This window comes from Stomoxys calcitrans, chromosome 4 (genome assembly GCF_963082655.1).
Source record: "Stomoxys calcitrans chromosome 4, idStoCalc2.1, whole genome shotgun sequence".
In the NCBI taxonomy this organism is placed as follows: domain Eukaryota; kingdom Metazoa; phylum Arthropoda; class Insecta; order Diptera; family Muscidae; genus Stomoxys; species Stomoxys calcitrans.
Window position 1 is genome coordinate 114,032,618 of NC_081555.1, and position 13,721 is coordinate 114,046,338.

A 13,721-nucleotide genomic window follows, 5' to 3' on the forward strand; every position below is an offset into this window, starting at 1 on the left:
GTCATGCCACCGCTCGAAAAGGCCATTAGACCCATTATAACTATACGATACTTGGCTGAACCGATTTTCTTAAAATGTCTATAGACTGTGTACCTTAGTCTGGAAACATAGGTAATATAATTTTTAGATATCGGTTGGAGGCTGACCCTCCCCCTTACCCCAAAAACGACACCCATATCCGAAAGTGGTCCGATGGGCACAATAGGGGTATCAAATGAAAGGTATTGGAGACCAGAAAACGAATATGGTATGGTATGGTAAAATTTGAGTCCAAGTACCCAGCGGGCCCCCCAACCCCAAAACTTCTCTAAACAGATATATTTGACGTTCATGTCAATATGGGACTCAAATGATAAGTATTAGGCAGTAGATTACAAATATGGCATAAAACATTAGGTCCAAGTAATGGGATCTTCAAATATCCCCAAATGAGCAAATATCCCCAAATGAGCATATTAGCCGACCATGGCTATATGGGACTCAAACGAAAGGTATGAGGGAGTAAATTACGAATGTGACATTAAAATTTGCGTTCAAGTCTTTTTTTCGCTTTTCCTCTAAAGATACGTCAAATGGGTTATTTGACCCATTATGACAATATGGGACTAAAATGAAAAGTATTGGAAGGAAATTTGATATCCAATTTTGGAGCCAAGGTTTTTGGGTAAGCCCTAAAGCACCCCCAAAACTGAACTTCATTTCCGTTGGGAATAAAGAACGAATTTGATATCTATTTTCAATGCAAAGTGCAGGTGGCCGCCCCAGTCCCAAAACACCCTCCAAACGGTTCATATTTATCGACCATGGCAATATGGGTCTCAAATTAAAGGGATTTGGAAGTGCTGCACCAATTTGATATTCATATTTGAGACGAAATGTCTGAGGTGGAAGGAAGGAAGAACATTACCACCAGGAATCGATTTCTGATTCAAGTTTAAACTCAATGATAAGGAACCTTTTTTTATTGGCGAATCCGAACGGCGTCCCGCAGTGCGACACATCTTTTGGTGAAAATTTATTGAATAACCATGCATGGCATTGTACCTCGCAAATGTCGCCAACATTAAGAGGGAATAAACACCGCTTTGTCCGATGTTCTCGCCAGGATTCGAACGCGTTCAGCTTCATAGGCTACAATGGCACGAATTCGATATCCGCATTCAGGGCTAAGTGTCCCCACCCTAAAAAGATATTAGAAAGTTGAAAAAGGCACAGCGGAGCGGGCCCGGTTCGGCTAGTAAAGAATATATATTCTTGATCAGCGTAGAAATGTAAGACGATCTAGCCATGTCCGTCCGTCTGTCTGTTGAAATCATAAAACAGTTTTTTAAAAATAGAGATATTGAGTTGAAACTTTGCACAGGTTCATTTCTTGTCCATAAGCAGGTTAAGTTCAAAGATTGGATACATCGGACTTTATCTTGATATAGCCCCCATATAGACCGATCTGCCGATTTAGGATCTTAGGTCCATAAAAGCCACATTTATTATCTGATTTTGCTGAAATTTGCGACAGTGAGTTGTGTAAGACCAGTCGACATTCCACTTCAATTTGCCCCAGATCGGTCCAGATTTGGATATAGCTGCCATACAGACCGATCGCTCGATTTAAGGTTTTCGGCCCATAAAAGGCACTTTTATTGTCCGATGTCGCCGAAATATGGAACAGTGAGTTCCGTTAGGCCCCTCGACATCTTTCTGCAACATGGCCTAGATCGGTCCAGATGTGGATACAGCCACCATATAGACCGATATCTGAATTTATGGTCTTAGATTCATTAAAGGCACCTTTATTGTCCGATTTTACCAAAATTTGGGACAGAGAGTTGTGTAAGGCCAATCGACATCCCACTTAAATTTGGCCCAGATCGGTCTAGATTTGAATATAGATGCCATATAAACCGATCTCCCGATGTAAGGCCTTGGCCCATAAAAGGCGCATTTATTGTCCGATTTCGCCGAAATTTGGGACAGTGAGTTGAGTTAGGCCCCTTGACATCTTTCTGCAATTTGGCTCAGATCAGTTCAGATTTGGCTATAGCTGCCATATAATCCTATCTCGCGATTAATGGTTTTGGGCCCATAAAAGGCGCATTTATTCTCCGATTTCGCCAACATGTGGTACAGTGAGTTGTGTTAGGGCCTTCGACAACCTTCTACAATTTGGCCCAGATCGGTTAAGATTTGAATATAGCTGCCATATAAACCGATCTCTCGATTTAAAGTCTTGGGTCCATAAAAGGCGCATTTATTGTGTGATTTGGCCGAAATTTGGAACAGTGAGTTGTGTTAGGCTTTTCGACATCCATGTCGTATACGGTTTAGATTGGTCTAGATTTCGATATAGCAACCCAAAAGACCAATCTAGGGGAATAAGTTATGGATTTTTCACCGGATTTTGACGAAAGTTGGTTTACATATATACTCGAGGTTGTGGGTATCGAAATTTCGGCACGTCCGAACTTAACACCTTTTTACTTGTTTTATCGCCATTTACTTCCAGTTCAACTTTAACTGACTGTTTCTCGATATTTTCAAAGGCATCGATGATTAGAAATAACTGAGAATGGTGGTCAGCTAGCTGGTATAGGGCTGTTTAAAGCGATCTTGTAGTCGACAGAAATGTGGTAAGTATCGATCTGTCTCTATTGGGTCTATTCCAGAATTTGTTGTAGTGTGAATATTTGCTCTATGGCAAATTAACCAGGCTTAGTGATGTTTGGATCATTTGATCATTTTCAAATTTAGTACAGGCATGTCTTTTCCAATGGAAACTAAGCCCATTGAAATTGGAGAAAACGGGTATATGGGAGCTATATCCAAATAGCTCTCATACATATGTTTGTCCGATTTGGCCTAATATTGCAATAACATCCTCTTTTGTGAACCGATTCTAACAAAATTTTGCATTAAACCTTCTCCAATGACTCTCGATACATATAACTGGTGAATTTGATAGAAATCTATTCAGATTTTCACTGTTAGAGCCTTTTTCAGCGATTTCTTAAGGCTGTGCTGGCACCAAAGCCAGGGGTTTGATGTTTGATTTAATGGTAAAATTTCTTGACTTCATTCTGACTCCTGAACATCTCGATTTGCTGACACTAATGTCTTTTCATGTTATTCTGTTTCCTGCAGAGTAGACATTCTTTCCGTTTCCTGCAGAGTAAACACTACTCATTTTTCCTTGTATTCTCCATAGAACTGCTACGTACTCTGCGTTTTTCGACTTAGTAGCATATTGATGCTCATAGTCGCACCATGGGTTTCTTAGGCACCGTACGGATAACTCCAAATCGGAAAACTGCTCCGACTTCGACTCTGACTTCATCGCCAAGACTTTGCAGTTCTGGTCCCTACATAAACTGCTCTCTAGATGTCACTTTAGTCAACATTTATTTCTTTAGAAAACAATTAGTTCTTCCCACTGTCTCTTTAACAATGTGGCCATGTTCTTCCCAGTCCATCAGAAAAAGAAAACTTAAATATTTTTAACGTTCGGGCACAGATTTATTTGTCTATGCTATGACTTAGAGTTATTAACATAACTACTAATTTGAGGACATTTTAAAACTTCGTAATTTTAGCAAATCTTTTCATATAACCATGGAAAATTTAAGGTCTTTGTTTTTCAGCTTAATCTACTACGGTCTGACTGTTACACACTTTAAGATTATCAAAGCGAAAATTGGCAAATTTATTTAAATGGTCTGGTAGCCAACTGTTAAAGGCATTTGTGGCCTAATGTGGCCCACTGCTGTGCGGTCATTGTCAGACAGACAGACCGAGGGTTGGATTGCGGTAGACAATCAAAGTAATGATAAAATATTCTAAATTGCCACACGTTTTGGCCTCACAAATTATACAGCAAAACCATTATTTCTGTGTTTGGGTCATCATTAGAAATCTGTTTCCTTACATACAGACAAAGGGGTCAAATTTTTGATTGTGTGCGCCTTGGACACATCCACAACACAGCATGGCCCATCAAATTATCTACTGCGTCGACAGTTCATCGTCCATCAAAGCAAATGAGCGGAAAATGCTAAGCTTTCAATTAATGAAGATGGCATTCTGTGTATGTGTGCGTGGGTACCCGCACTATTCCAAACTAAGGCCAAAAATTAGTTGCAAATTAATCGCAGCAACGCAGTGATATATTAATTCTGGCAGCAAAACCAACCCAGTGGCCGACATGAAGATAACTACAATCGGCTTTGGATGCTCAAATGAAGGCTAAAGACATTTTCATTAAAAGACGATTTGCTTTATTGTCTTTTTGTTTTGTGGTGGGTGTAGTATGATGTGCAACACACGCTCGGAAGCAAATCATTAATTATTTGGACAAATAATTCGACAGTTGCTGTATCCCCCCTTTGGGTATTTGCGGAGTGGTTACAATGATGAATTAGTTGTGACAAAAGTAATAGATGGTCCTATTTAGGCGTAATTTCTTTGGGACGTGCTTGCGATGTTTTTGTATTCTATAACAGTGGATGAGAAGTGTTTTTTCTACACTCACTAAATGCCTCTTTGAAAGAAAATTGTTTGAGTTTGGAAAGATTGGAAAGAGCTGTCCTATCTCAAAGTTGGCAAGTTGGTGATATTTTACAGCAATATTTCTTTGAGGAAAATTTATGAGTTTTGTGGTTCAGTTATATTATCATCTCTTTCTTCAAAAATTATATTTGCACGAACGCTATCCGCTAAATCAACCGAACGCTATTCGCTAAATCAAACAGGTTCTCAAAGAAATGAGAACCTAAAGTGGAACTCCCTTTGACAGCTAGTGCGGGACACAACCACACAGAAGATGTTTTATGGTCTCTTCTTCTTCGATGTCCTCATAGCTTCTGGGGATTATGATACCTATAGCTATACTGACCTCCTTCTTGCTTCCTTTCAGTAATAGCCTCGTCTTTTCACGATCTCGATCCCCACATAGGATTTTCGTCGTCCTACCGACCGTTTCGCTGTTCCACAGGGTTGCATACCCATTAACTCGGACTGCGTCGACCCGATAGGCTTCGGGTTAACCAATTTTATTGACGGCAGTCCTCTGGCCTTCATCCCAAATCGTCTGCCCTTTCATTAACCCTTACTCCGTTATGACACGGCACCCAAATGATGCTGATTTTGCCATCCTCAGAGAAGGCGTTAATCTCCTTTTTACACTGCAGGACTGTTCGCGACCTTACCGTCCTGGTTGTTATTGCCCATCGGCAATTTTACTGTCAGTAAAGATGTTCACACTCGACGTCCTCGAGTTAGCACCACAGCACTTCACTCATTCCGTGATCGCCCGGATCTCCGCCAGCAGGACCGTGTTATGGTTGCAAATTTGCAAATTTTTCCCATGAACATTCCACTAAGGAACAGGGGCAAACTTCTCACATATCAATTAGTGCAGTCCGATTCAAGTTTTAAACTCAATGATAAGGGGCCTCCTTTTTATAGCCGAGTCCGAACGGCGTGCCGCAGTGCGACACCTCTTTCAAGAGAAGTTTTGCATGGCATAGTACCTCACAAATGTTGCCAGCATTAGGAGGGGAAAACCAATGTTGAAAATTTTTTTTGATGGTCTCGCCAGGATTCGAACCCAGGCGTTCAGCGTCATAGGCGGACATGCTAACCTCTGCGCTACGGTGGCCTCCGTGTTATGGTTAGGCAGTCTAAAATAGATCTCAGTCCCTGGGTTCTCAAAGTAAACCCCAGGTCCTCTAGCTTTGATCCGTCCGTGTAACATGATCTTCCAGATGGCAATACTAGGGTTTCGTCAACCCAAGACTGTGCCGTTGGCAGCAGTCCCTCGCACTCGACTTCAAGGTTCATCTCAGGTATCTGATTGGAAACCTCTTCCCTTCCATTCAGGTTTCCTATCGTCGCCCCGATCGGATATCTATCTAGAATAGTCTCCACTGCCCTAGAGGGCGTGGTCCTCATCGCTCCGCCTATGCTATGTTGCATTTTTTTCTCCATAGCAGTCCACCAAACTACTGAGGCGTAAGTAAGTATTGGTCTAATCACGCTCCTGTAGAGCCAGTGGACTATAGTCCAGTCTAAATAGTGAGCCTTCTCAGAACGCTTCTGAATGTGACACTTCCAATTCAGTTTCCTTTCCATGATCACACCTAAGTATTTGAACTTGTCAGATATTGAAATCGTCTTATTGAGGAAACGTGGTGCGTTAAATTGACCCACGTTCGTCTTCCTCGTGAACAGGCATATTTCAGCCTTCTCTGGGTTAACATTGAGACCTTTGGGTCTAGCCCAGTCATATGCCATATTCAAGACACTTTCGGCCCTTCTGCATAGCTCGTTCGGATCCTTACCCCCTTAGAAGTATTATAACATCGTCTGTGTAGCAGAAGGGTTTAAATCCCTCTTCAGTCAGCATTCGTAATAGGTCTTTGATGGTGGTCACCCATAGGAGTGGCGATTAAATGCTTGCCTGTGGCGTGCCCTGTGCCACTTTATCTCTTATATTTATGCCATGAGACACACAATTTATCCACCTGTTCTTTAGCATATGGTTTATCCAGTCTCTAAGAACCGGGTCCACCCGGTACTGTTCTAAGAATTGGATCAGTGTGTCGGTCCGTACATTGTTAAAAGCCCCCTCAATGTCAATGCATACCGGCAATGTGTACGTGTTGGCATCAACGGATTCTTCTATTTTATGCACAACCTCGTGCAGGGCAGTCTCCACCGACCTTACCTTGACATAGGCATGCTGTTTGTATTTGAGCAGTTCGCTGGATGTCATACTCTTTATCATGGTGTCCACAATACGTTCCATGGTTTTGGGTAGAAAGAATGTAAGGCTTATGGTCTGTAGTCCTTTGGTGTCGCATAACTTGCCTTGTCGCGCTTGGGTATAAACATCACCTGATATACCTTCTATTTAAACCGATTTCCATGTTTTATTTCCTGGCCCTTTAGAGGTTATCTGATGTGAGTGAAATTTTTCATTGCTTTCTGCTACAAAAATTAAATAATCCATCGCTTGTTATAAAACATCGTATCCCCAAAGAATATGTCACATGCAAAAGCTTTGTATTAAATATTGCGAAAGTAACCACCGCTCCCCACTAAACATGAATGGACATTTGAAATTTTAATAAGCGATGAAAGCCACACACATGCTTTTGACAGTTTTAACTATGGCTGGGTTTTATTCGTCACAAAAAAATGGTTAAGGGGGGAGTTATTGTCTCAACGGACACAAAACACGCACATTATGAGAGAGAATCGAATTTTCACATCCGCCTGGACTTACACGCATGCACGCATTCGCATGTACTTGCCATCTTTCGACCTGACTTGGATAATTGTCACCTTTGGGTTGTTTGATTGGCATAGTTTCTTTATAATTTGTAGAGTTTTTAACAGTTGAAGAAGCACACACACACACACATGTATAACAACAACAAACTTACACGCAAGCATGAAAAGAGCGTGGGAAACGCCTGTTCTCAAAGTCACATATGAAACTTATGTTGGTTACACTATGTACCAAATACCGACTACCGGTTGGTTGGTCATTTAGTTCATAAGTTAATTTAATGTGGTTTGTTGTTTGAGTGTGTGTGTGTGTGCGCGCTTGTAGTACATGTGTCATTTGACCATGGTAAAACGGCGTCTCCATGGCTCCACCTATGAAATGGTAGTGACTTTAAAATATTAAGGCTACAAAAAATGTTTGCAGAAATGAAGGTTAAAGAGAGAAAAACAAAACAAGTGCATAGTAAAGCAGTATAGCTTCGCTTAGCTGAAGCGTTAAACTGAAAAGATGTTAGATGGATAGAAAGTGATTAATGGTTTTGAATCGATAGCTTATGAATACAATTGGGTTATTTTCCAAATTTCAAAATCAATATGGAAGGGTTAAGATGTAACAAGCAAATACGTGCTAAATTCGTCCGGCCTGAATATTGGGAACCCATCACCATGGATTCTGCTACAAATACCCAAAATTCAACATAGTTTAAGGATCTTTTTGGACTTTACGTACCAAATTTCTCCTAAAGCTGACTCGATTAAAATAGAAGTTATGTCAGGTTATTGACCGATTTGCAATATAGTTACCATTGATTTTGGAAAGCGTAATAAACCACTACGTGCCCAATTTCAGTCTCAGTTTCAGTGCAATGCCCAATGATCTACTTCAACAAGATGTATCTGTCGAAAAATTGGAGGCCACCGTAGCGCAGATAACAGCATATTCGCCTATGACACTGAACGCATGCATGGGTTCGAATCCTGTCGAAAATATTAGAACAAATTTTCACCTCTTATTGCTGGTGACATTTGTGCGGCGCTATACCATGCTAAAATGTATCCCTAAGGAGGTATCGCATCGCACAGTGGGATAGAACCGAAAAAAAATAGTAAAAAACAATTAAAAGCGTGATAAGTTTGGCCGGGCCGAATCTTATATACCCTCCACCCTGGATCGCATTTGTCAAGTTCTTTTCCTGGCATCTCTTCTTAGGCAAAAAAAAGGATAAAAGAAAAGATTTACTCTGCTATTTGAGCGATATCAAGATATGGTCCGTTTCGGACCACAATTTAATTATATGTTGGAGACCTATGTGAAATGTCAGCCAATTCGAATAAGAATTGCACAATTTGAGGGATCAAGAAGTAAAATAGACAGATCGATTTATATGGGAGCTGTGTCAGGCTATAAACCGATTGAGACCATAATAAACACGAATGTTGATAATTCTGAGAGCATCGTACAAAATTTCAGGCAAATCGGATAATAATTACAATCTCTAGAGGCTCAAGAAATCAAGATCCCAGATCGGTTTATATGGCAGCTATATCAGATTATAAGCCGATTTGAACCTTATTTGGCATAGTTGTTGAAAGTCTTAATAAAATACTTCGTGCAAAGTTTCATTCAACTCGGATTAGAATTGTTATTGTATCAGGTTATTGACCGATTTGAACCTTACATAGCACAGTCGTTGGAAGTCATAGCGAACAACTTCGTGCAAAATTTTATTCCAATCGGCGAAGAATTGCGACCTCTAGAAACTCAAGAAGTCAAGACCCAAGATCGATTTACATGACAGCTATATCAGGTTATGGACTGATTTAAACCATAGTTGGCACAGTTATTGGATTCCAAAAAAAAATCGGATAAGAATCGTCAAATCGGATAAGAATTGCACCCTCTAGAAGCTCAAGAAGTCAAGACCCAAGACCGGTTTATATGGCAGCTATATCAAAACATGGACCATTTACAATCCTAACCGAACTACACTAATAAGAAGTATTTGTGTAAAATTTCAAGCGGTTAGCCTTACCCCTTCGAAAGTTAGCGTGCTTTCGACAGACAGACGGACGGACGGACATGGCTAGATCGACGAAGGCCCTTACACATAGGGCGCCTTTTGGCAGGCCCCTAATGTTGGTAACCTCAAAAATGTGTTGAGGCTGTAAAAATATCTTGTCTTGTTTCGGAGATATTCGACTTTTAATTTTTTTTTTTTTTTGCAATTTCGACCGAGACCTGCTTAGTATCTTGCAATTTACGAAGGCATTTGTGCTTTGATTTTTATTTTTACGTACGATTTTTGATTCGCAGCTTTATCGAAATATGATCCGATTTGGACCAAATTCGACGCGGATATAGAGAGGTCTAATAAGTATAAGTCACTGTTCAATTTTGTAGAACAAAATATTGGTTTTTTTGGTAGCCATATTCAAATATAGACCGATCTGAACCATATACGATACAGATGTCGAAAAGCCTAACATAAGTCACTGTGTCAAATTTGAGAGAAATCGGATTATAATTGTGCCTTTTATCTGGCCAAGACTTTAAATCGAGAGATCGGTTTATATGGCAGCTATATTCAAATCTAAACCGATCTGGGCCAACTTGAAGGGGGATGTCGAAGGACCTTACATAACTCTCTGTCAAAAAATTCGGCGAAGTCGAAACAACAAATGCCCCTTTAATGGGTCCAAAACCTTAAATCGAGAGATCGGTCTATATGGCAGCTATATCCAAATCTGAACAGATCTGACCCAAATTGAAGAAGGATGTCGAAGGGGGTAACGCAGCTCAATGTCCTAAATTTCTGCGAAAGCGGACAATAAATGCGCCTTTTATGGCCCCAAAACCTTATATCGAGAGATCGGTCTATATGGCAACTATATCCAAATGTGGACCGATCTGGAAACACATCGAAGGGCTTAACATAACTCACTGTTCAAAATTTTTGCAAAATCAGACAATAAATACGCCTTGTATGAGCCAGGGCCTTAAATCGAGAGATCGGTCTATATGGCAGCTATATCCAAACCTGGACCGATCTGGGCGGAATTGAAGAAGGGTATCGAAGGGTCTAACATAACTCACGGTCTCAGATTTCGGCGAGATCGGATAATAAATGCGACTTTTATGGGCTCAGAACCTAAAATAGAGAGATCTGAGCCAAATCGAAGAAAGTTGTCGAAGGGCCTAACGCAACTCACAGTCCCAAATTTCAATTTATGGGCAAAAGATTCTAAATCGGCGGATGGGTGTATATGGTGTATGGGTGTATATGCCCATCTTCGAACTTAACCTGCTTATGGACAAATAAAGAATCTGAGCAAAGCTTCAGCTCAATATCTCTATTTGTAAATACGTTATTTCAACAGACAGACGGACATCGCCTTAGATTTTTACGCTGATCAAGAATATATATACTTTATAGGGTCGAAAATGAATATTTCAATGTGTTGGAAACGGAATGACAAAATGAATATACCCCCATCCTTCGGTGGTGGGTATAAAAAAATGTGAAAAGGGAAATGTTTGCATTTTTTGGTAAAAATAAACATTTTCCTTGATTAGTTTTTATTGAAACAACTTTCTAAAATACTTCAATTTTTGTTTTTTTTTTTTTTGAAGAGGACATTTTTAAGATGCTTTTCAAATGAAACTTGAACACGACATGTCAACTTATACGAGTGTTATATGTACTTCAAGATAGGCAATTTGTTATACCCACCACCATAGGGTGGGATATACTAATCTAGTCATTCCGTGTGTAACACTTCGAAATATTGATCTAGGACGGCATAGAATATATATATTCTTCATCGTGTCGCCATTCTGAGTGGAACTAGCTATATCCGTCCGTCTGTCAAAATCCCGATAGTGGTCGAACGCGTTAAGTTAGCAGCTTGAAAATTTGCGCAGATACTAAATATTGATGTTGGTCGTTGGGGATTGCAAATGGGCCATCGGATTTGGATTTAGCTCCCATATAAACCGATCTCCTGATTCGACCATAATTTTTGTCCAATTTGGCTGAAATTTTGGGTGTAGTGTTCTGTTATGACTTCCAACAACTATGCCAAGTATCATCTAAATCGGTCCATAACCTTATATAACTCCCATATAAACCTATCTCCCGATTTGATTTCTTGAGACACTGGAAACGGCAACTTTTTACCGATTTGGCTGAAATATTGCTTGTAGTGTTTTGTTATGACTTCCAACAACTATGCTAAGTGCGCTCCAAATCGGTCTATAACCTAAAATAACTCCCATACAAACCGATCTCCTGATTTGATTTCTTGAGCCCCTGGAAGCCACTATTTTCATCCGATTTGGCTGATGAATTGCACATAACGTTCTGTTATGATTTCCAACAACTGTGCTAAGTGCAATCCAAATGGGTCAATAACCTGATATAGCTCCCATATAAATCGATCTCCCGATTTGACTTCTTGAACCCTGGAAGCCGCATTTTTTGTCCGCTTTGGCTGAAAAATTGCATGTGGTGTTCTGTTAAGACTTCCAATAACTGTACCAAGTACGGTCCAAATTGGTCTATAACCTGATATAGCTCCCATATAAACCGATCTCCCGATTTGACTTTTTGAGCCCCTGGAAGCCCCAATTTTAACCCGATTTGACTGAAATTTTTCACAAAATGCTCTGTTATGCCTTCCAATAACTGTACCAAGTATGGTCCAAATTGGTCTATAACCTGACATAGCTCCCATATAAACCGATCTCCCGATTTGACTTTTTGAGCCCCTGGAAGCCTCAATTTTCACCCGTTTGGACTGAAATTTTGCACAAAATGCTCTGTTATGATTTCCAAAAACTGTACCAAATGCGGTCCAAATCGGTCAAGAACCTGATATAGCTCTCATATAAACCGATCACCCGATTTGACTTCTTGAGACTCTGGAAGCCCCAATTGTAATCCGATTTGACTGAAATTTTTCACAAAATGCTCTGTTATGCCTTCCAATAACTGTTCCAAGTACGGTCCAAATTAGTCTATAACTTGATATAGCTCCCATATAAACCGATCTCCCGATTTGACTTTTTGAGCCCCTAGAAGCCCCAATTTTAACCCGTTTGTCCTGAAATTTTGCACAAAATGCTCTGTTATGATTTCCAAAAACTGTACCAATTGCGGTCCAAATCGGTCAAGAATCTTATATACAATAGGTCTCATATTAACCGATCTCCCGATTTGACTTCTTGAGACCGTGGAAGCCGTAATTTTTGTCCGATTTGACAGAAATTGTGCACATAGTGTTCTGTTATGATTTCCAAAAACTGTATTAAATGCTGTTCAAATCGGTCCAGAACCTGATATAGCTCTCATATTAACCGATCTCCCGATTTGACTTCTTGAGCCTTTACAAGGCATTTTTAACCGATTTGGCTGAAATTAGTTTATAGCCGAGTCCGAACGGCGTGCCGCAGTGCAACACCTGTTTGGAGAGAAGTTTTACATGACATAGTACCTCACAAATGTCGCCAGCATTAGGAGGGGAAAATCACCGGTGAAAATTTTTTCTGATGGTCTCGCCAGGATTCGAGCCCAGGCGTTCAGCGTCATAGGCGGACATGCTAACCTCTGCGCTACGGTGGCAATTCTTATCCATTATGTTTTTTATGACTATAAAAAGATAGCGGGCTAAGAACTTGACAAATCCGATCCATCGTGGAGGGTATATAAGATTCGGTCCAGCCGAACTTTGCACGCTATTGCTCTTTATTAAAAAAAAAAATACAAAAAATAAATGCTTAGCTAGTCAGCCTCGTTACCAAAGTCTGACCACATCAGTCAACAATTGTAATTGTCCAATTATCCCCCATTATGTGGGAGATTTATTCAACAAGCTTTCCTTTTAAAGTAGATTTACATTAGGTATATTTGCGATGTAACTCTAAACTTTTTTTTTGATGATATAAAATTTGTTATACAATATATTTCGATCATGATTTTCTTTCATTCACTTCACCTAAAATATTGAGTTGCCCAAAAAGTAATTGCGGATTTTTTAAAAGAAAGTAAATGCATTTTTAATAAAACTTGGAATGAACTTTAATCAAATATACTTTTTTTACGCTTTTTTTCTAAAGCAAGCTAAAAGTAACAGCTGATAACTGACAGAAGAAAGAATGCAATTACAGAGTCACAAGCTGTGAAAAAATTTGTCAACGCCGACTATATGAATAATCCGCAATTACTTTTTGGACAACCCAATATAATCATACTTTGATAAACATCAACCATACACATCGTTATGACTGTGTAACGTTGTTTGCCAGGAAGTATTAGCTGAAATAGTTTTTAGATAGTTCAGTAAATTGGGAGATAAACTTATAGTGTGAAGTAATTTAAAATTTTTGAAAAGTTTTCTTTCCACATTGTCACTTGCTGAAATGCTTTGCAATGTCAGTT